The sequence below is a fragment of the Erythrolamprus reginae genome, chromosome 1 (genome assembly GCF_031021105.1).
Source record: "Erythrolamprus reginae isolate rEryReg1 chromosome 1, rEryReg1.hap1, whole genome shotgun sequence".
In the NCBI taxonomy this organism is placed as follows: domain Eukaryota; kingdom Metazoa; phylum Chordata; class Lepidosauria; order Squamata; family Dipsadidae; genus Erythrolamprus; species Erythrolamprus reginae.
Window position 1 is genome coordinate 139,250,006 of NC_091950.1, and position 23,463 is coordinate 139,273,468.

General features: G+C 41.5%; 1 protein-coding gene across 2 annotated transcripts in view; it reads right to left on the minus strand.

The window, feature by feature from the left end:
- Window positions 1-22,955, minus strand: part of DAGLA (diacylglycerol lipase alpha) — a 104,455-nt gene extending 81,500 nt beyond the window's left edge. The window contains exon 1 of one of the 2 annotated variants that reach the window (XM_070767002.1): window positions 22,804-22,955. The gene's annotated coding sequence lies outside the window, so the exon portion shown is untranslated. Of the gene's footprint in view, window positions 1-22,374; window positions 22,623-22,803 lie in introns of those variants that run through there. The other variant, XM_070767011.1, reaches the window with a different exon arrangement.
- Between the last annotated feature and the right edge of the window lie 508 nt (window positions 22,956-23,463).

The window sequence follows — 23,463 nt, forward strand, 5'->3', positions numbered from 1 at the left end:
GGTAGGCAATTAACATAGATATTTCAATGTAGCATCATAAGTTTCCTATACCTTGTACTGATTAGCAACCAGAGCCCACACTAGTACCAATTGCAATTTCCGAACATTTTTCATGGATAGACCCACTTAAAACTCATTATAGAAATCAATACAGGTCACAATCATGATATGGATAACTGTTACCAAGTCCAGTTTCCTCAGCAAATGTGTGCTATTCCTAATGGTATAAACATGTTCTTCAGTTCAACCTGTCATCTGTAAATTCAGCAATACCTGGGAGTCATGAAACACTCTTAAATTATGACTTGTTCTCTCTGTAAAGAAACAGTGTAACCCTCTTCAAATCAAAGTTCACTTAAATCCCTGAGTAGTTTTCTCTTTCTCTCTTTCTTGCCTCAATTTAATTCTTACTTATTTTCTCTCATCCAGCTCATTATAAGATTAGGTAATGCTCAAGGGTATTAATTATTTCCTTGGAACTAGAGGGTAGGAAGCAGTAGATGCTGTCAGTGTAGTGATGGCATCTCATTGCAAAACTCTGAATGACTTAGAGCAGTTTCAAACAATATCAAGAGTCAACAACCTAGCTAATAACCATATGGATGTGTGCCAATAGGACTGACTGGAAATACTGCAAAGAATAAGAGGAGAAGGATGGTAAAAGAAAAAAAGCACAAAGAAAAAGGAAAGAAAGAAACCCAATTCTTAATACAATATCTCAGACAATACTATATTTCAGAAATGGAATTAGAAATAGCTTCAGTCAAATGTATGTACAGCTACAAAGACACAATTTTTCAATCATCTTAGAGTACGGCTGTCAAACTCACAACTCTCGGATCACGTGCTGGCCACGCCCACACCTGGTTTAGCAAAGGAGGGAAAAATGATGCCACCTTGATGATATGAGTTTGGCATCCCGTCTTACAGTATTCAAGAACAGAATATTTAAGGATAACTTATTTAATAAAGGTTTTGTAACCGCCTCCTTTAAATAGACAGGAATGCATCCCACAATTATGGAGACATTAATCACTTACCTTAACCATGGGGCAGATTCCAATCTGGCTGACTGAATCAAGTGGGAAAAGCAAGAATACTGTATCACACAAACCAGAGAGACTATCTATTTGTTTGACTCTTGTTTTTCCTACTTTATTCAGAACTACATGGCATAGGATGAACATATTATGCCAGAGAAAACTGTTCTGAAGGTAACAGAATCCAGGTAATATAGGGCTTTATAGATAACAATAAGGTAGTCACTGTGTATGAGTTGGGCAGCCATATAGATCTATTTAATAAATTAATAACAAGCAGCATTTTGAATTGGGGCCAGAAGCAATACAGCTGTCACTTATGTTGCTTGAACTGGCAAGCACCAGTTAGCAAATTGTCTGCTACATTCTGGCACATTCTGTCTTTCTGGGTTAGAAACAACTTCCAGGTCATCTTCAAGGGCAGCCCTATATAAAGTGAGTAATAATAGGCTGTTCGATGACCAGTGCCTTTGGTTCCAGAAACAACTGGCAGAGTCGTAAAACTTAAGTCAAAGGCTTTCCTGGCAATGGCTTCTATCTACTGTTCCAGCAAGAGCCATGAATCCAGGAAAATTCCCAAATTTTGTACCAGCTCTTTCAGAGGAAATGTAACTCAGCTAGTTAGATCAAATATGCTGTATTTTTCTATAAGTTTTGCACATGCTCTGCCTTGAATTCAGTCTCAGTCTGTTTTGCCCCTTCCAAACCCTTAAAGTGTCTAGGCACCAGGTCATGATTTTCACTGCATTCCCTACTTAGCTTATCATAGAGATGTAAAGCTAAGTACTGGTATCATCAATACATAGATTATATTAAATACAACACTGATAGATCATTTCCCACCAGAACCTACAACAAAAACACTTTGGGAAATATGCAGGTCTCAAGAAACTTAGTATGTAGGTTATGCAGAAAGAGTAAACATGTTAAATATATGTCCTTCACAAGAATATTTACAGCATACTGCCACATTTTCAGTGGAATTAACACTCCTACAACAATTCATGTGATTCTTTATCCTTCAACTCTCAATTCTCAGGTCTAACATGCCATTTCCTTTCATTTTTTTCCTGAGAGCGTATTACCTAATTATATTAGAATGGAACATTGTTATTTTATTTATTACATTTGTTTGCCGCCTATCTCATCATGGGACTATTCTAAGAAGATTACAAAAATGCTTTGTTTGAAATCAATCCAATACTCCATTCTGTAAACTTGCAAGTATAAAAAAGATTCTAGGTTTGGATGAAGAAAAACAACAACCTTAGGTTAATAATATTACTAGGTAATAGTTATGATAGTGAAACATTAATCGGTTTGAATAAAGCAGATTGCAACTTAATGGACACTGCATTCACAGTATATAGCTAGATGCAAACACCAATGGGTGTAAGTGATTCCTATTATGCCATCAAATCAAATCAATGTTTTTACAAGCAATGAAACTTCAACTTAAAATCTTAAAAGTATTATTTTGCACCAAGAGGTTCATATGCTGTTATGAAAATCAGGCATTAATGTATAGTAATCTCATGGCTTCATTCAGATCAAATTTATATACCACTCATAAATGATTGTGAACAAACATTAGTATTGTTAAGATAAAAAGCAGCTATCAGCACTTCCCTAAGAATATTATCCAAATCATATATGTTTCAGAACTTCAATATTTTTCCTTGCAAATCAGAACAACAGGATTTACCAAAAATATAAGCACATTAGGATAGACAGAAATAGAAATAATAGAAATGAGAAAAGAGAAACAAAGGCGATAATGCCTTACACACAAAACTAAAGGATATTCCATTTCCTTAAATGTAACACATACTTTTTTTTCCAATGGAGATGTGATTCAGAAATACTGCACTGGAATGGAAACATAAGCTTAAACCAGAATGAAAATGTAGACCCTGAAGGCAGGGTCAAATACATCATCAGTTTGGAGTCTCTACACCCCATAAGAGACCTAAGTCTAGCCTCCCCTTCTCATCTGGTGCCAGACTGTCAGTAGTAGTTCACATTCTTGTTATAGGTAGTATGAAAAAACTTGTAATACTTTGTAAACTGTATCTTGTTTCCTGACTTCTTATCTGACAGAAAATTGTAGAAAGTTATTATTCCTTAACTAATTAGAAATTTCTTTCCCCTGCAGAAGTCTTTTCCAGAGTCTCTATTGATTCTTTCCTGACATAAATGCTTCCTGATTAAAAGTGGGTCATTATAATCCTACATACAAAATATAGAAAGGGAGTACTGTATACCTAATAAATGTTCCATAGTATCTATGATACTATCTATGTACATTATATTATAATAAGTTTTTGTAAATTAGAATGACAGAAATACCAGATAGGCACAAAGTACTTTCAATGACCAACATATTTGTGTGTGTGTGTGTGTGTGTGTGTGTGTGTGTGTGTGTATAAAGAATTGTCCTAAAAACACGTGTTCAGGGTGTATTTAGAAATGGAGAGGCAACAGCCATTGCGATCTCCGGAACGTTTAAAATTTATTAAAAATTTTAAACAAATTTTAAACGTTCCAGAGATCACAATGGCTGTGTTGCCTCTTCATTTATGTGTGTGTATGTCTGTGTTTGTATGGTTATGGAATGCATAAGCATTAATTTATTAACATACCTAAGCAATCACAATTAATGAAGAGGACCCAAGTTCATGGTATTATAACCAAATCAAGTAATCAACTTCTTGAAGATAAAGATCCATGTTGTTCTACTTTTATTAAATAAAATGTTAATTATTAACACTTCCTGCAACTACACAGCATAAAAAGCTAAAATTCACAAAGTCACTAAAGAAGAACCATTGTTTACAGAACATACAGGAAGCCACTTAAAATTACTCCATTGATCATTGTTAGACTGTTTCCTGAAAAGCAGAGCACTGTAAAAATCTTGTGGATTCAAGAAGTCACCACTTCCTAGCTTACAGCCACAACCAGTTTTGCAACCTAAAAACAAAATCCTTCTCCAACTTAAAACAGTTAGAAGACATTTTTAATTGTCCAAAGTCCCTTCACTAATTCATATAAATCTTCCTGAACAGTTTAAGATGAAGGACAAAGTTTCTTCCTTCTTAGCTTGGAGAAGAAACTTTTGGTGAAAAATTATTCTTCATCGAGCCAATTGGGTACAGTGATTTAAGGCCACAAGATACAAACTAGAAGACCATGAGTTCTAGTTCTGTCTTAGGCACAAAGCCAGCTACGTGACCTTGGACCAATCTCTGTGTCTTGATCCAAGAATGGAGGCAATGGAAAATGACTTGCAATTTATTTATTTTTTTGCAAGAAAAGTGCAGGGATCATAGTACCCAGGTAATTGCTAAGATTTTTTTTTTAAAAGCCCCCTGACTTAGAGGCATGTGCACACACAAACCCACTGAGACACACAGATTCTTCAAAGGCACATCAAGCCAATTTAGAGCCTGCTATGTTTTTAAGATGCCATAAAATAGCCATAATGGAAAGTTCTTTGCCACTTTTTTGCCTTTCAGTTTCAAGCTGGAAAGAAAAGTTGGAGCTCATTTTTTTTATTTTTGTAAATGAAAATTCTGATGGTGAAGGATTACTATTTTACTTAGTGCTCTTAGCCAACCATCTTTCTGATTTCACACAGCAGAATTATGCTGATGAGGAGATAGTTTGAAAACAGTGTGTGTGTGTGAATTACATGTACTGAAGGCTAAGAATATCTAGCTTGCTAACAGTCCAGATATCAAGGCAAAACTCTAGAGCATTGATGGCAAACCTTTATTTCCCTCAGGTGTCAAAAGTGTGCATGTACAATAGCGTGGGCCCACACCCATAATTCAATGCCCCCCACCCCATCACATACATGTGTGACCCCGCCCCCCTATACCTCCTGAAAATGGACATGCAACCCCTGAGCATGCGCACATGACCCCCAAGCCCCATTTAGGGCCTAGCAGGTCTTCCTGAAGCCTCCAGAGCTAGAAAACAGTCCGTTTCCTGATTTCTGGTGGACCCGGTAGGCCCTCTCAAGGCTCCAGAGGCTTTCTGCCACCCTCCTGGAGGCTCTCCAGAGGCCAAAAACACCCTTCCAGAGCTTCCATGCAAGCCCTTTTCTTAACTGGCATCCAAAACGAGCCGCATGGAAACTCCTGGGAGGTGAGTGTTGGCATGGCCGGTTCCAGCCGAAAATCAGCTGGCCAGCGAATGCATTCACTCTGGAGCTGAGCTAGGGCAACGTCTCACATGCCTGCAGATATGGCTCTGCATGCCCTCTGTGGCACGTGTGCCATTGGTTTGCCATCATTGTTCTAGAACAGGGGTAGGCAAAGTTGGCTCTTCTGTGACCTGTGGTCTTCAACTCCCAAAATTCCTGAGCCAATCATGTTAGATCAGGAATTCTGGAAGATGGAGTCCACATGTCATAGAAGAGCCAACTTTTCCTACCCCTGTTCTAGAGCATTAAGAGTCAATCCAGAACACACTATCCTTTGAGTACAATAGTGCTAGGTTCCCAAGTAGCAAAACTGGTTAGACCAGGAGGTTTCAATTCATCCAGGCACAGAAACTAGTACTTTAAATATTGCTCACTCATTTCCAAACATAGTTTTTAATAAAAGCTCATCAATTTCTCCTGGACCTCTAGGATCCCAGTGAACAAAGTTTAAAAAACTTTGGGAAAGGAAGGGAGGGAGGGAGGGAGGGAGGAGGGAGGGAGGGAGGGTTTATTCAAATTCAGTGTATTTCTTATTCACAAAGCTTTCTTTTGATACAATGTATAAAGTGCTATTCAATCTATTGCTCTTTTCCAAGCAATTCAAATGATAACAACAACAACTATAACAACAATAACAGAGTTGGAAGGGACCTTGGAGGTCTTCTAGTCCAACACCCTGCTTAGGCAGGAAACCCTACAATACATCAGACAAATGGTTATCCAACATCTTCTTAAAAACTTCCAGTGTTGGAGCATTCACAACTTCTGGAGGCAAGCTGTTCCACTGATTAATTGTTCTCGCTGTCAGGAAATTTCTCCTTAGTTCTAAGTTACTTTTCTCCTTGTTTATTTTCCATCCATTGCTTCTTGTTCTACCCTTAGGTGCTTTGGAGAATAGCTTGACTCCATCTTCTTTGTGGCAACCCCTGAGATATTGGAACACTGCTATCAGGTCTCCCCTAGTCCTTTTCATTCAACTGGACATACCCAGTTCCTGCAACCATTCTTCATATGTTTTAGCCTCCAGTCCCCTAATCATTTTTGTTGCTCTTCTCTGCACTTTTTCTAGAGTCTCAACATTCTTTTTGCATCATGGTGACCAAAACTGAAGACAGTATTCCAAGCTTTACCAAGGCATTACAAGGTGGTATTAACACTTTGTATGATCTTAATTCTATCCCTCTGTTAATGCAGCCTAGAACTCTGTTAGCTTTTTTGGCAGCTGCTGTACACTCCTGGCTCATATTTAAATGGTTGTCCACAAGGACTTCAAGATCCCTCTCACAGTTACTACTGTTAAGCAATGCAGCAGATATACTGTACCTATGCATTTTGTTTTTCTTGCCTAAATGCAGAACCTTACTTTTTTTCACCACTGAATTTCATTTTGTCTGATAGTGCCCAATGTTTAAGTCTGTTAAGATCCTTCTGTATCTTGAGCCTATCTTCTGGAGAGTTGCCTATTCCTGCCAGTTTGGTGTCATCTGCAAATTTGATGAGTTCCCCATCTATCCCCTCATCCAAGTCATTGCTGAAGATGTTGAAAAGCACTGAGTGTAAAACAGAGTCTTAGGGAATTCCACTGCATACTTCCCTCCATGTAGATGCAGTTCCATTTGACAACTGCAAGTTGAGTGCGGTTGGTTAGCCAGTTTTGAATCCATCTGGTGGTGTTGCTGTTCCATCCCACATTTTTCTACTTTATCTAGTTGTAAGTTATGGTCTACTTTGTCAAATGCCTTACTGGAGTCCAAGTAAACCACGTCAATAGCATTCCTCTGGTCCACTAATTTTGTCACTTTGTCAAAGAATGCAATAAGGTTGGTCTGGCATGGTCTGTTTTTGACAAACCCATTATTACTTTGTTTGCTTCTACATGTTCATTGAATTGTTGCTTAATTATCATTTCCAAAATCTTCCCTGGTATTGAGGGCACGCTAATACGTCTGTAGTTTCCTGGACCTATTCCCCCCCCTTTTTTTGAAGATGGGAACTACATCAGCTCTTTTCCAGTCCTCTGGCAGTCCCCAGGTGCTACATGATCCTAGAAAAATATAGTTCAGTGGTTCTGAGATCTCATCTGCCAGTTCCTTTAGAGCCTTAGGGTGTAATCCATCTGGTTCTGGTGATTTGAATTCATTACCAGTTTCTTCCCTATTTTAACTTAACTAATATGTTTTTTGTGATGCTGTTTTTGATATGTTGGACGGTTTTTCCCTTTGTGGAAAGACAGAGGCAAGAAAGATGCTAAGGGCCTCTGCTTTGTCATGAGACTGTGAATCATATTAAATAAAACATATTTCCATATAAGGTTTATATTCTTGCCATCAAATTATTTCATGGATCGTTTACTTCCCAAAAATATTGACATATTAACACTAATCTTAGTAGGATAATTAATCTACTCTCACAGAATGACCTAGCTCTTTGACAGATACATACACAGGAAAACAAAAAAGTTACTTGTGTGTGTTATAAATACTATCATATGTAGCTACTGATATAAAATTGTATTACATTTATATCCTACATTTTCTTTTTACAAATCATTACATTATGGCTCTTTCCCATTTTCCCCACAACTACCACTCTGTGAATTATGTTGAGTTCAGAGTGTGACTGGAGTTTGGACTAGAGGACCTCCAAGGTCCATTTTAGCTGGCTTCCATGCCAAAGAGTAGAATAGAAATCACAGTCCAAACCACTTCATTTCACATCTTAACCACTTAACCACTTCACTGAACTAATAGTTGCCATAATTGATAATTTACTTAAATAACTGAGAGCTACCTAGAACAGTGATGGTGAACCTATGGCACGGGTGCCACAGGTAGCACGCGGAGCCATATCTGCTGGCACACAAGCCGTTGCCTTAGCTCAAGCTCCAACATGCATGTGTGTGCCAACCAGCTGATTTTTGGCTTGCACAGAGGCTTTAGGAGGGTGTTTTGGCTTCCAGAGAGCCTCCGGAGGGATTGGGGAGGGTGTTTTTATTCTCCCGTGGCTCCAGGGGAGCCTTTGGAGCCTGGGGAGGGTGAAACACAAGCCTGCTGGGTCCACCAGAAATTGGGAAAGAAGGCCATTTCCGGCCTCCAGAGGGCCTTTGGGAGGTGGGGGAAGCTGTTTTCACCCTCCTCAGGCATTGAATTACGGGTGTGGGCACTTGCGCATGCACGATAGTGCAGACACATGCTCTTTTAGCACCCGAGGAAAAAAAGGTTCACCATCACTGACCTAGAAGCTGAAACAGTATCTGTCACTATGGGACAAATCTTCTGGACTCAGAGCAAGGAATGTATTCACAAAAGAGAGCTAAATGGGGCTGAATTAATAAATTAATCAGTGCATGCAATACTCATAAATCCAAACTTCTCAAAGTTTCAGTGCTTCTTGAAGCTTAGTATTTTCACCTCTAATTCACCTACTGAATTAGAAACTAGTAACTGTTTTCTTCTATTCTCACTTCTCTGTTTAATGAAGGAAATAGTATCCAATCCACATTACTTTTGCATACCATCATTAAATATATATGCTAAGATTCCATCTTTTATTACAAACTGAGGTTACATACATGCAGTCTGTACTTCTGCTTGAAGGCTAAAGTAAAGTAAGAGACAACATTTGTTTAATGGTTATGCAATTGCACATTTTTAACTTTTTTTTGTTTTGTTATATTTGCAGATATCTTTCTCTGGACAGGGTGCCAGAGAAGATTTTTGTGTGCTTCATTGAAAGTTCTACATTCATTGTGCTTTGTTCCATATTGTGCTATATAGAAGCAAGTATGTTGCTCTGACATTTGGAGAGTAAATGCCCACTTTTACCTTCTGGTCAAAGAATGTTGGGGCATGGAAGCAATAACTATAGCCTAAGGAAGGGAGGACTTGGGAGTAAGTAAAAAGAACACAATTAAATCACGAAATAAACCTCTTTTTTTTGCTGTTTTGTATCCTGCTAATCAAAAAACTTATATTCGTTTGGGAACAAAAACTAAAAGAAGCCAGACATTGGTGTTCAAACAAAAGCAATGATTAAAAGAAGACAGGATTCCTAACTAATGGCACCCTCCAAATTTGTACCTTGTAATAGGTTTGAACTTCAAATTAATCACAATGAGACCTAAACTATTATTTAGCAAACCAGATTATTCTTTTAAAAGGCAAATTTAGGGGTAGAAAACCAAGTAATAAAAGTTACAACTAACTTCTTCAAAGCTACTTATAGCCCAGTTTTGAAAATATGGTGCTATACCACTACCACCCATAATATCGTATTTTGGATGCATGGCTTCCCTCTTAACTTTATAGCCATTTGCAGCATTCAGTAGTTATATGACTGTAATTTGTGACTTTTTTGCCAATTGTGCAAACCAAATAAGGTCATTCTAATCTCTGAAGGGAATATGTTCCAGAGCGCAGTGACTGTGGCAAAGAAGGCAGTTCTCCTGGTTCCTGCCAGTCAGCATTCCATGGTTAACAGCAACCATAACATACTACAGTGGTACCTCTACTTAAGAACTTAATTTGTTCCGTGACCAGGTTCTTAAGTAGAAAAGTTTGTAAGTAGAAGTAATTTTTCCCATAGGAATCAATGTAAAAGCAAATAATGTGTGCAAACCCATTAGGAAAGAAATAAATGCTCAGAATTTGGGTGGGATGAGGAGAAGGAAGAAGAGGAGGAGGAGGAGGACAGTCGCTGCTGAAGGAAGAAGGTGAGGTGAAGGGAATCAAAAAAATCCAAAACTCTAAAGAGGCTTTTAAAAAAAGAGGGATTCTGAGGCTGCGAGGAGAAGCACGCACCTCCCATACACCCAGTGCGAGGCTGCCTCCCATACACTACGCCAGAGAAACCCAGGCGAGTGAGATGGGGGAACCTCCCACTCCTTTGACCGAAAGATGGCGGCTGCTGCTGCTACCTGCTTCCTCTTCTTTCCCATGCTGAAGGGCTCTCCTCTCCTCTTGCTCACTTGCTTTGTAGCCGGCACCTTTCCTTCACTGTGGTGACTCCTTGGTTTGGCTGAAGCCGAGTTGATCTGGCCAGGGAGAATAGGCGTTGATTGCTTACCTGAACGCCTCTTCTCGTACGGTGAGCGGGTACAGCAGTCACATGGGTTGCTCATGTCCAATCCGGTGGAACTGAGCCTAGTATTAAAAAAGCTTGCCGGATCCGCCCCTTCCCCAGAATTCGCGAATCCATAGACTAGGCTCAGTTGTGAAGCTCTTTAGTGTTCAACTCTCATTGTTAGAGGAAGAAAGATATAGAAAGGTAAAGAAGACACATATAAGGGCGGGAAGTGACTGCTGTACCCGCTCACCGTACGAGAAGAGGCGTTCAGGTAAGCAATCAACGCCTATTCTCCGTACTGAAGGAGCGGGTCCAGCAGTCACATGGGACATACCCAATAGATGGTCCCTAGGGTGGGATTAGCTTGCTATCGTGTGAGATAACGGATTGGAGTACCCTTCTGCCGAAGGCAGCGTCCGCTGAAGCGTAAGAATCAATTTTGTAGTGCCTGATGAAGGAATTTGGCGAGGCCCAAGTGGCTGCTTTGCAGACCTCCTCCAACGGGGCTTGAGTCGCCCAAGCGGCCGAGGTGGCTGCGCTCCTGGTGGAATGCGCTGTGATGTTCCTTGGAACTGAGAGGGAGGCCGACTCATAGGCCTTAGATATAGTCCCTCTGATCCAACGGCCTATTACTGTTGAAGACACTTTGGCCCCCATGACTCTGGGATGATAGGCTACAAAGAGTGCTTCTGACCTCCGAAAGGGTCCTGTGCGTTGGATATATATTCTCAGCGCTCTGGTGAGATCCAGGGTGTGCCCTCTAATTGCCAAGGGATGGTCTCGTTGGAGGCAGAAGGAAGGTAGGACAATATCCTGAGATCTGTGGAACATGGAACTGACCTTGGGTAAGAAGGTGGGGTCCAGTCGCAAGACTACCTTGTCCTGATGGAATTGACAAAGGTCCTGCCTGATTGAGAGGGCAGCCAGCTCCGAAATGCGTCGGGCAGAGGTAATAGCCACCAGGAATGCTACCTTAAAGGATAGGTACCTGAGGGACGCCGATTTTAGGGGTTCGTATGGTGCCTGCGTGAGGGAATGGAGAACCCGTGGCAAATCCCAGGAAGGATACCTGTGGACCTTGGAAGGTCTGAGATTGGCTATGCCCTTGAGGAATTCCTGAACTTCAGGGAAGGATCGGAGAGGCTGTCTGCGGGGACCCCCTAGGACAGATGAAATGGCTGCCAGATGACGCCGGAGGGTGGAAAGTCCTTTATGGAAGCCTTGCATAAGGAAGGAAATAATTCTGTGTATGGGGATGCACAGAGGGGAGAGACCTTCCTGTAGACACCACTGGTGAAACTTGGACCACGTGTGGTCGTAGATTCGATTGGTCGAACCCCTTCTGGCCTTTAAAATGACCTCCACTGAATCGGGGTCATGACCACGCAGTTCTAGATCTCTCCTGATAACAGCCAGGCGGTGAGGTGGAACCACTCCGGGTCTGGATGGAAAGAGGCCCCCCTGCCGCAGCATATCCCCCGAAACGGGGAGTCGCCAAGGGTCCTGGACGGACAGCTGTTGGAGATCCGCGAACCAGGGCCGGCGGGGCCAATGAGGGGCGATTATGATTACTCGGGCCCTCTCGGTGAGGACCTTGTGAATCACGTCCGGGAGGATTGGAATTGGAGGAAATGCGTAGAGTAGGCCTGGAGGCCATGGACTCCGGAGGGCATTGATTGCTTCCGCTCCCGGGGATGGAAATCTGGAATAGAAGCGAGGGAGTTGGGCGTTCGCATTGGTCGCGAAGAGATCCAGGATTGGTAGGCCGAATCTGAGGGTGATTTGATGGAACAGGTCTTGATGGAGGTTCCACTCTCCTGGGTCTATCGTTGCTCGGGATAGCCAATCCGCCTGGACGTTGAGACTCCCCGAGATGTGATCGGCTAGGAGCGACTGCAGATGTTTTTCCGCCCAAAGGCCCAACTTGAGGGCCTCCCTCATGAGAGCCTTGGATCTCGTGCCTCCCTGTCTGCAGATATGGCTTTTTGTGGCAATGTTGTCGGTGAGAATGAGAACGTGCCGGTTGGGGATGCGAGGAGAGAAATGCTTCAGAGCCAGGGAAACGGCTCTTAACTCTAGCCAATTGATTGGCCTGGAAGCTTCCTCCGGGGACCACGTGCCCTGGGCTATCATCCCCTGGGCGTGGGCGCCCCATCCCGATAGACTGGCATCTGTGGTGATGACAAATTGATCCGGGCACCTGAACGGGGATCCTTTGTCCATGGCCGGAGACTTCCACCACTTGAAGGATCTGCGTACACTCAGTGGGATGACAAAGCGTCGATTTGAGTTGCTGTGCCCCGATCTCTGAAAAGGCAACAGGAGCCACTGGAGTTCCCTAGCATGAAGGCGAGCCCAGGGAATGATGCCTATGCATGACACCATCTTCCCCAAAAGGGAAGATAGAGTAACTATGGATACTGAAGCATTAGATAAAATGTTAGAAATTAACTCCACTATACTGAGTTTTCTCTCGGGAGAGAGAAAAACCTGGGAGGATTCTGAATCAATAATGGATCCCAGGTGAGAAATGGATGTGGAAGGTTGGAGGTGACTTTTATCAAAGTTGATGGAAATCCATGGTCCTGAAGGACTGACATGGTGACCGAAAGGTCTGTTTTCACTCTCTCTAGGGAGTTCCCATGAATCAAAATATCATCAAGATAACATAAAATGTGGATGGGAGACGCCCGGATATAGGCCGCCAGGGACCCCAAGAGCTTTGTAAAGACTCGAGGGGCCGAGGAGAGGCCAAATGGCATCGCTCTATACTGGAAATGCCTGCCTTGAAAGGAAAAACGTAAAAATTTTCTGTGGCATTTGGCTATAGGAATGTGAAGGTAGGCCTCAGTGAGGTCTAAGGAGACCATGAAATCTCCCGAATGAATGGCGGCCAAAATAGAAGACAAGGAGTGCATCTTAAACTTCCTATATTTGATGAATAGGTTTAGTTTCTTTAAATCCAAAATAGCTCTCCAACCTCCGGAGGACTTTGGAACCATAAATAGGATGGAGTAAAAACCTAGGCCCTTCTGATCGGAAGGGACCGGTTGAATGGCTCTGATGGACAATAGATGAGAAATGGCCTCCTCCATACGGTTACAATCTGAGGATGACCTGGGAGAAGGGCAGGAAATAAAACGTTTAGGGGGAGGAGAAATAAATTCTAAAAGAAGGCCTGATTGAACAGTGTCAATGACCCAAGGGTCCTTGGAGGTGAGACGCCAATTAGAGGCGAAATGAGCTAGGCGACCCCCTATGGGAATGGAGGTAAGATTACCATCTAGGTTTTTTTGAAGCCCTGTTAGAGGAAGCTCCCCTTTGGAAGCGAAACCCTCTACCCCTGGAGTTCCTACCTTGGGAACGAAAGCGGGGGGAATACTGACCTGGAGATCTCTGATAGGAAGCCGCTTGATCTTGCTGGCGCCCTGGGCGACGAAAGGACTGCGTTTTGGTAGCCTTTTTTGTGGTTGGACCCAAAACTTTCTTCTTGTCCGTGGTCTCCGTGAGGAGTGGATCCAGAAGATCACCGAAGAGAAGGTCGCGCTTTAAGGGGCCCTGGGATAACTGCCACTTTTGGCGAACTCCCGCTTGCCAAGGGCGAATCCATAGGAGTCTTCTTGCCGTTGTAGAAGCTGCAATAGACTTAGCAGAAAATCTAGTAGATTGCAAGGTGGCATCAGCCACGTACTGGGCAGCTGCAAAGACCTTGTTGAAGTCTTGTTGACCTCTCAAGTCATCGGGAGGAATATGCTGTTGAAGTTGGCGAAGCCACAGCAGCGTGGCTCTGGAGAAAAAGGAAGCCGCTGCAGAACTTTTAATGGCCCAGGAATCAGCGGTGAATCCTCTTTTGAGCATTTGCTCAATGCGCTTGTCCTCTGGGCGGAGGACTTCCTCCGCCTCGCCTGGCACAGCCGCTGCCGAGTGAAGAATCTTGACAGGTTCATCTGGTTTGGGAAAGGATAGAAGCTCTTCATAGGAAGAGGAAAGTTTGTACAACTTTCTATCCTTGGTGGAGGGATTAAGGCCAGATGCTGGAAATTCCCACTGTTTGAGTAAGGCATCTTTAAACAATTTAGGCATAGGAATTACCTCGTTATCCTCCTGTTCCTCTGTGAAGTAAGGTAAATTCTCCTCTGGGGGATCAGTGGAAGTGGAGGATTGTTTCTCCTGGGCCGCTAATCCCGTAGAAATTCTAGCTTTGAGGAGGAGAGATTTGAATAATTGAGAGGGAAAAATAGTAATTGGAGGAGGAACCTTTATTTGGGATTCCTCATCATCTGATAAGCCTTGAAAAGCATCCTCATCATCCTCTATATCCTCATATTCATCCTGGGAGGAATCTGAATCATCCTGAATAGGAGCTCTGACCGCTGGGGAAGAACCCAAGGGGCGGGAGGAGCGAGAAGGAGGAAGAGGTAAGGGAGGCTCATTGATGGTGGAGAGTTTGGCATCAATGGCTTTGGACAGCACAGCAAATATAGACTGGAACTCAGGAGGTAAACTGGAAATATCAGCAGAAATGGCAGAAGAATTCCTAAAGGCCTGGGAAGATCCTGGCTGGGGGGAATCTTCAATAATATCTGGTTCCTCTGGACCTATGCCCCATAGGTTAGGTTGGGGTCTGTCTAGGTTTGGCTCATCCAGAGATAACACAGGGACCCCAGAAGGAGGTAGACTAGAAGCCTCTGGGGGGTCTTGACTACTGATTACTTGGGCCTGCACTTTCAAACGTTTTGCTGATTTGTCATGGATTTTTTGTAGGGCTAGGTCCCTTCTCTTCTCGGCCCTGGTGACCTTGGTCGAGGGGCGGGCCCCTGGAGAAGAGGAGGAAGAGGCCTGGGGGATACTAGTAATTTCATCGCCTGTAGGCCTGGCCTCTCTGGGACCTTTAGTTGTGCCTCTCTTGGGAAAAGTAGCCATAGTCTGACAATTAACAGAAGACAAGGCTGAGCCAATAACTGAATAATAAGGAGAAGAATTTCAAGGACTTCCCAAGAGGAATGGATCCTGCTTCGAGGCCTCGAAGCTGCTGAAACTTGAGGACAATCTGGGCAAACCCAGAGTTCGTGCCCCCAAATCCAGCGGGGCCAGCCTCCCTAAACTTTGTAATTAAGTAAACCAAGGCACTCTGGTTGGAGGCTTAGCCGGTGGAGAATTTAGCCTGGGACCCCCAAGGCCCGCTCCGGGATCCACGCGGTGGACTGAGGCCTACGGGGCTGGCAGGAGGCCAACACGAGAGGCCTAGATTTAAAAAGGGCGCGAAGGCCTTCGCGCCGAAAAAATCGCCCCGTAAATACTTAAAGGGGAAGCGATCGACTAAGTCCAGGAGACTAGAAGGCGTCTCACTCCGCAGGAGGTATTTCTTAAGCCCTTAAATATTTTGTATACAATAAATAATCAATAATTCAATATATAAATACTTGCACCAGGACCTCCAGGCCAAAGGATTAGAAGAATCCACAAGCGGCCGCAGGAATCGTAACCGGCAAAAACCGCCGGGGGAAAACGAAACCGCAACTTCTCCCAAGGAAAAAAGCCGAGCCGCTTTATTTTTTTATTTTTTTCTTTTAAACGGCTGGCGCAATTAGTGCAAGTAAATGAATAAAGACAATAAATCTTACTACTTTTTGAAGGAAAGATCGAAGGGAAGGTGTTAGAATGTTGAACGAGCTATCACAATACAACCGCAGGATATGCGAACTGAGCGAATTCTGGGGAAGGGGCGGATCCGGCAAGCTTTTTTAATACTAGGCTCAGTTCCACCGGATTGGACATGAGCAACCCATGTGACTGCTGGACCCGCTCCTTCAGTACGGAGAAGCACCCAATTTTGCCTTTCCGCACCCAGATGCTCTGGGAGGCAACCTTGTGCTGGGTGTATGGGAGGCAGCACAAGGGAGTCACCAAGTGGTTTATTCCCTCTCCAAGCGCCCAGAGAAAGGAAAACGCTTTGTTCGCTCTGGACTGCCAAAGCCTCCTTAAGCGCCACCAAAAGGCTCTTCTGGCAGCCCAAGAAAAGCTCGAGATGGCCAGGATTAAAGGGGGAATGGCAGGCAACTGGTCGGGCCTTCATGCCGCTCTCAAATTTCCTGGGAAATTTTTCCAGGATCGAGTTCTTAAGTAGAAAATGGTTCTTAAGAAAAAAAATCTTGAACCCACGGTTCTTATCTAGAAAAGTTCTTAAGTAGAGGTGGGTGGCTAGAAATGACTGGGAGAAGCCAGTCCATTAAGTAACCTGACCCCAAGCCATGCTAATTTTGAAAATAAAAATATGAAACTAGTATTTACAGTTAAACTGTTGGCTACTTTATTACTCTTTCCCAACTTTGTTATCAGTGATCCTTTAACTTGAACTGGGTCTCTTACATATTAAATATTTGCTCTGCTACTGAACTATGATCTCCAGTTCATACAATCAAGAACAGTTGGTCCAGCATTTAAACTGATATCTGTAAACCTAAGCATTTTTAAAATGAAGCTTGTACCACTGAAAGTATAGTTTCCTTCCAAGGTTTCAATCCATCCATAAGATCAATCAAAGCTTATGTGTGTCAATCAAAGCTTATGTGTGTCAATTCAACAATCTATCAGATTCAGGAAACACATCCTTTTTGTTATGAACCTGCCTTCGGAAATATCTCCCCAGAAAGCTTATCCATGTGGCTCCCATTCTCTCAGACTTTGGGATACAACAGATATGAAGTCCTCTTGGTGGTTTTTTTTTTTAATTGAATATTGTTATTTCAAAAAGGTAGATTTTTTAAAATTGTTCATCTTTGTTGTTTTTCTGTTTTTAAATTTCAAGTTGCTCAGTGTCACTTTAGTATTGAACAGCATTCAAATAAAATAAAAAAACAAAGAAATTTCCCAGCTGACTTGATTATGCTGAGATTGTAAACCTCACATTCCGGAACATCAATGCAACAACAAACCACACATTAAGAATGAAATATTACATAGATGATCAACAATTCATTAACATTTTCACAATGACTCACAATAAATTTTGGAGAAGAATGTTAGCATATTCTGTCTCTACCATACTTTCTTGAAAATAAATTACAAGTGCTAGAATGAACAGTGTTTCCATATTTATTTTTTCAACTTTCAATAAGAATATTTGCAATATTCATGAACAATGTATTACAAAATTGTGTTGAGCTCAATTGCTTAACAAGTGCAACTTGTTTTTAAAATTTTTAACTTTTTAAAATTCAGACATTCTCAAACTTTCACTAACTTTATAAGATATTCGTATATAACGAATGATGTATGAATATTTATATCTGCCTTTACTGAAATATTGTTTTTGAAACAGATTGGCAAAGTGAATCATATCTCTATTTACTTAGCATTGTTTATAATTTATGATTTAATATCCAAAAGTAATATAAATATTAACATTTCCCCTTATTAAAGGGATTTTTCAAGACATTTTAAATAATTTGAGGAATTATTTTTCTTAATTTAATGTCAGATTCCACCTATCACATTAGTTGTAAAACTACTCCAATTTACATTCCACTGTGAACTACATCAGTAGTTTCTTTAATAAGGATATGACTTGAAATACAAGTTTGTAAAAATAAACCATAACTTACAAGACAGTAACACTTTTCAGATGCCAACTTTATGAAATGATTGGTAGCACCTAATTTGCAGAAATATGTCTCCTGCAAAATCTTAAAAATCCATTTTTAATGCAGCAGAGAGCTATATTATCAGAGTATCAGCACTTACATTTTCTAACTAAACTAGATTAACTTGGAACACAAAGACCTATATTCAAATCAATTTTTAACTATGGGTACTTGTGGGACAACATTTGGACAGTTCTATTCTTTCACTCCAATGTGCTTCACAGGGCTACTGTTATGTATAAAAACTGAAAACAAGAACATGCCATGTTTTATGAATTCTATATTAAATACAGAAATAGTACCATAATGCTTAAAATAAATGAACAGAATCTATTAGGGAGTACTGGTATGGTATAAAGTATAACATAACAGAACACAAATTCTTGCATGATAAAAAGGTTTGAAGTTTCATCTTTCCATCAATGACCTATAAGTGATTTTATGCTGCCTTTTCCCAGAAAGTTTTGTCGTTCTAGCTTTCCTGGTGATCTCTCCTTCATGTATTAGTTAAGGTTGGCCATTCTTAGCTTTCTGAAATCAACTAAACTGGAGCAAAAGTTCAGGGGAACATTGCAAAAAAAATCAAGGAAATCTTTTCAGGAATAAGCTTTTCAAGATAACAAAATGTAGCTGTACAGTTAAAATGTTGAGGGTATAAAAACCTCCATAGACCCTACTCTGGTCTGACTCTAGTTCCAAACCTGGCAAACATGCTCACTTAAAGAACAATTTGACTGGTATTAATTTGAGCATCAGCATATTAGCCTTACAACTAATGCTCCAAGCCAGTATACATTCTCTCTGTTTAATTCTTTTTCAAAATAGCAATGAAGATACTCTGAAATACTTTCATTTCTAACCAATCTTTGTATGGAGTTATGTATCATTACACAAAATATAGTCATTTTGTGATTTAAGTTTAATATAGCATCTGAACCCAGGGAGAGGGTTAGAATAACTCAATTTAACCAAAATACAGGATCTTGTATCATTTTCAAGCAAATCAATGTTTTAACCATTGACTCATATTGCAGGCTAATTTCCATGCGCAGAATTGAAGCCTCCTAGCAGAAATGAGAGAGAGGGTAAGTATGCCTCTGTTACTAGTTTCTTTTTCATATGTACAGGGCAATATTACTATATTTAGAAGCAAAGAAAATGGAGAAAGAATAATTGTTCCACTTTACATGTATGTGAACCATGAAATGCAGTCAATAAGTATGGCTTATGGCTTTGTACAACTTAATTTGGCTTACTTAGTGAACCAGTCATGGTTTTACATGTTATGTGACTATAACCACAGTAACTGGGGGAGAGGAAATAATTTGATGGTAGTTTCCCTAAAAGATAACTTCAAGCTACAGTTAATGAACCTGATTTGTTTGGATATAAATCACACTTGATAATTACTGTAGTTTCAGTTTGGATGTCATAACAAACAGCAGTTGAAAACAGAAGTAAATACTTTCACTTTCCTCCTCCAAGCCAGCCAGGGAAAGGATACCAGTTTAGCAACGTATACAAACCGGAGCGATGTATACACTTATGCCTCCATAAAACATATTGTGGGAATCCTTCTACAGCATTTGAATCCCAAACAGAAACCATTAATATTTAAGGCAGGAAAATATATTGCCATAGTTTGTACTGCAATAAATAGATTTTGCACATTGTTATGGCATTTAATTTTTGTTTTATGAATGTGCAAAATTGCAAAAAAAAAAGCTTCTCTGTGGAGGTTGGGAATGCTAAAAGTTAATGTAATATTTCAAAGGAAAATCCTTATTTCCTAGAAATATTTATATTTTAAAATCAATATAAAATTAGTATAAAAATATGTCTCAAAGTAAGGCATAATAACTATACAAATTCTCTTTTAAACATTATCAGTTTTGTTTTAAGCTTATTAAAATATTATCAGTTTATTGGATTAAAAGTTACACCATTGCTATAACTTTCTAATGCAGATTTTACCAATGTGATGCACGTGATATGTGAATTTGGAGAACTGCTGTCTGAACATTTCTGGAGAATCTCAGACTGGGAAAGTAACTTTAATTAATTGAGTGACTGGCCTTATGGCTAAAACCTACTTGTATGAGAATCTTGAAGGTACAGATTGAAATGTATATATTCAGAAATACTTTTATTTTAGAGTTCTAGAACAATTGTTCCCTTTTTTGAGAACATTTTGATGAATATACTGTATAATGCCATTTGTTAATTCATTTTTGGAGTTACTGTCTTTACAAAAAGACATGATCAGAGATGTGGAAGTATTGCTAATGGATACACTTAAAAGGGAGGTCAAGTTAATTTTCAACCATTTTTTTAAAAGATTACATGCTAATTGAGCAGAAATGGATATACTGTGCCTCTTTTATTGCTAAAAGACCTATTCTTCAATATTTAAAATATAATTATATGGCATTTTCTATCAGTGGTTTTAAAATCTGATGTTACTTGCAACTAATGAAGAGGCATAGATTATGTATGTATACTTAAAATGAATATGGTAAAGGATTGTGTAAAGTGTTATTTACATATATACATATGTGAGAAGCCCCATATATGCATGAATTTATCCTTGTCTTTGATCTTTTTCGTTTTTTAAATTTAAACTCCTATTATATAGTAATAAAACATTCCAGGTAAGCTTTAAACTACAGCTGAAAATGTTGACTCATCATTTTATCATTCAGAGAATTATAAATTTCAAAACAGGAGAAGCCTACAAATGAGTGCCAATATATAATAGATTAGTTAGCTCTAATTTTGTCATCAATTCTGAAAGCAATTTCATTCAGGAATATGAATTTTAAAGAATGGCAGAAATCTCCTTTAACAAAAGCCCCACACAATTTTTTGCTTCTATTGACAATGACAACACAAAACTGACTTTTGTTAGAGGCAAAAGCAATACAACATTTTCAAGCCTTGGAAAAAGTACTTAATGTTCCTTTCCACTCGCATTCACATAGTATTTATTACAAGTAGCAAGGAGGCATCTATTCATGACAATATAATTGTACAGATGAATAAAACTATAAGAAGCTAGTTCTAAAATTGATCATTAGTTTTAAATCATTCACCCAAGAGAGACAGCCACACCTGAGCCTAGCCTCATGCAAAAAGTATGTGTTTACACTTCTAGAGAAATTAACTATCTCCACAATGCTTTTTTGTAGAACTATTACTAATTAAAAAATGCATAATTTAGTACACTGAACTCCACCCTTTTAAACTGTATTCTAAGATTTTAATTACATTCATGAAGTGATTATCCTTTTTAAAAGCTCTCTTCACTGATCCATAATTTTTATCTACCCTTTTAATCCATAATTGTATCTACCATTTTAATAAACATATAAACCTTTAAATAAACCTTAATCATTCAAATAGCAAATTAATTTTTAGAATTAGAAATCTTTGGAGCCAATTTATTAGTAATTTTGTCTTTTTCCACATTTGTCTTCTTCCATTCTAATAGTGGAACCCTGGGCAATAATCAAAATAAAAGTATCAGGTACTTAGTTCATTTCAAAACCAACATGGTTACAATTTCTTGAGAAATTTCAAATCAGTTTTCATGTCACATATACACAAAAAACTTTAATGGACGCTCTCAAAAATTGCAGGCTAGAAGCATCTCCTTGCAGAAACAACCTTCCAAGATGAAAGATCCATTCGTTTCCCATCTGCTTGGGTTTATAGAAAGCATTTCAATTTTTTCTGCAAAGTAAATGTTTTATGTATACATATCCAGCCCACATCATTTTGGTTATGGATTCAGACTAATTTCCACATAAGACACCCACCATGAACAGATTCATCAACTGGGGGGGAGGGAGAGAACCTCTCTAATTTAAATCCATCCGCCACCGCTACCTCATATGGTATAAGGAACACTTAACCTTTTGTCATCTCCCTTTTCCACAAGCATTGGAAGAATGCAAGAAACAATTTGGGCTTGCTACACTGCAGCTCCACATTCTAACAGTCCCTCCTTATCCAGCACTTCCAACTCCCAGCAGATTAATCGCTCCACAGGCCACACCACCCTGATTCTACCGAATTCGTGGGGAAAGGGTGCAGAGCAGGCAGAGAGATGGTGAAGAGGACAGGAGGGGGGGAAAACACCATCCAAGGCCACGTAAGAAAAGCCCCTGCCACCACCTACCTACCTACCTACCTTGCTTCCTTCCTTCTTTCCTTCCCTCCCTCCCCCTCCTCCCCTTCCTTCCTTCCTCCCTCCCGTCCTTCTTCCTTCCCTTCTTCCTCCCTCCCTCCCTCCTTCCTTCCTTCCTTTCCTCCCTCCCCCCCACCTCTTCCATCATAAACCCGGTTTTGGCAAGGGAAGAGGCGGGGAAAGGCACCTGCTTGGGCACGAGAGCAGCAGGATCGCCTGCTTGCTTACCGTCCAGCTCCCACGCTGCTGGTGCCGCGGGAGGAGGGATGCTTCTCCGTTCCCCTTGGCAACCGGGCCCTCCACCTCTGGGTGGCGGGGCCGCCGGTTGGCGGGCATTGGGGGTGGTGGTGAAGAGAGGGGCGCGCGCTCTTCCCCACCGCTGCCTTTTCCTTGAGCGCGCGCGTCCGCGCTGCCATATGCCAGGGGCACCGACGCCTCTGCAACTCGCTCGCTCGCTCCCGCGCCAGAGCGGCCTCGGCCTCGCGGCTTTCTCCCGTCTCTAGCCCCACCCCGCCCGCTCGCCCGTCCGCCCTGCCTCCTCCTCCTCCCGCCAAAGAGGTGCCGCGGCGGTTCTTTCACCCGCAGCGAGAAGTGGGCACCCGCCCTCCGTGCACGGCCACCATCTCTCCTGTTTCCCTCCTCTCTCATTCCCCGCACCTTTTTGTCGCCGCCTCCGGCGCCGCCGCCACCGGGCCAGAGCCACTGCTGCCGCCGCCTCCATGCCGGGGCTTCTCAGCCCCGCAGCTCTTCAACGCCGCCTCCGCCTATGCCAGGGCCGCCTCCGCCTGTGCCGGGCCGCCCACTGCGTCAGCTTCGTAAACCCCACTACGCATCCAGCGGTAACCATGGCTACGGGTGGGTGCACACGCGCGCGCGCCCGCCCTCTGGTGGCCAGTGTTGCAAACCTGACAGGGACGGTTGGTCACAGATGCCCCAGTGGGGTGAAGAGGATTTCCGCTGCCCTTCTGGGCTGAGGAAGAGAGACTGCTGAAATATGGGGAAAGACATGGCTTGCTTTTTAAAAAAAATAATCTTTAAAAAGAGGATTTGCGGGACTCTATTTATGGAATACGTCACTTCCCCTATAAAGAGAACCCTGCTCTTTGATCCATCCTTTACTCGAATGGACAAAAGCGGTCCAAAGGCGTTCACAGATGGAAGAGCAGCGCTCTTTTAATCCTAAATACACAGGGAATAAAGTGGTGTATTACACAATCAAAAGGAAGCTAGGAAGCAGTATTTAAAACGAATGCATTGCTTTTTAAACGTTTTTCTCTGTGATATGGAAATGGGGTTCTGTAGCTGTAGAGCCTTAAC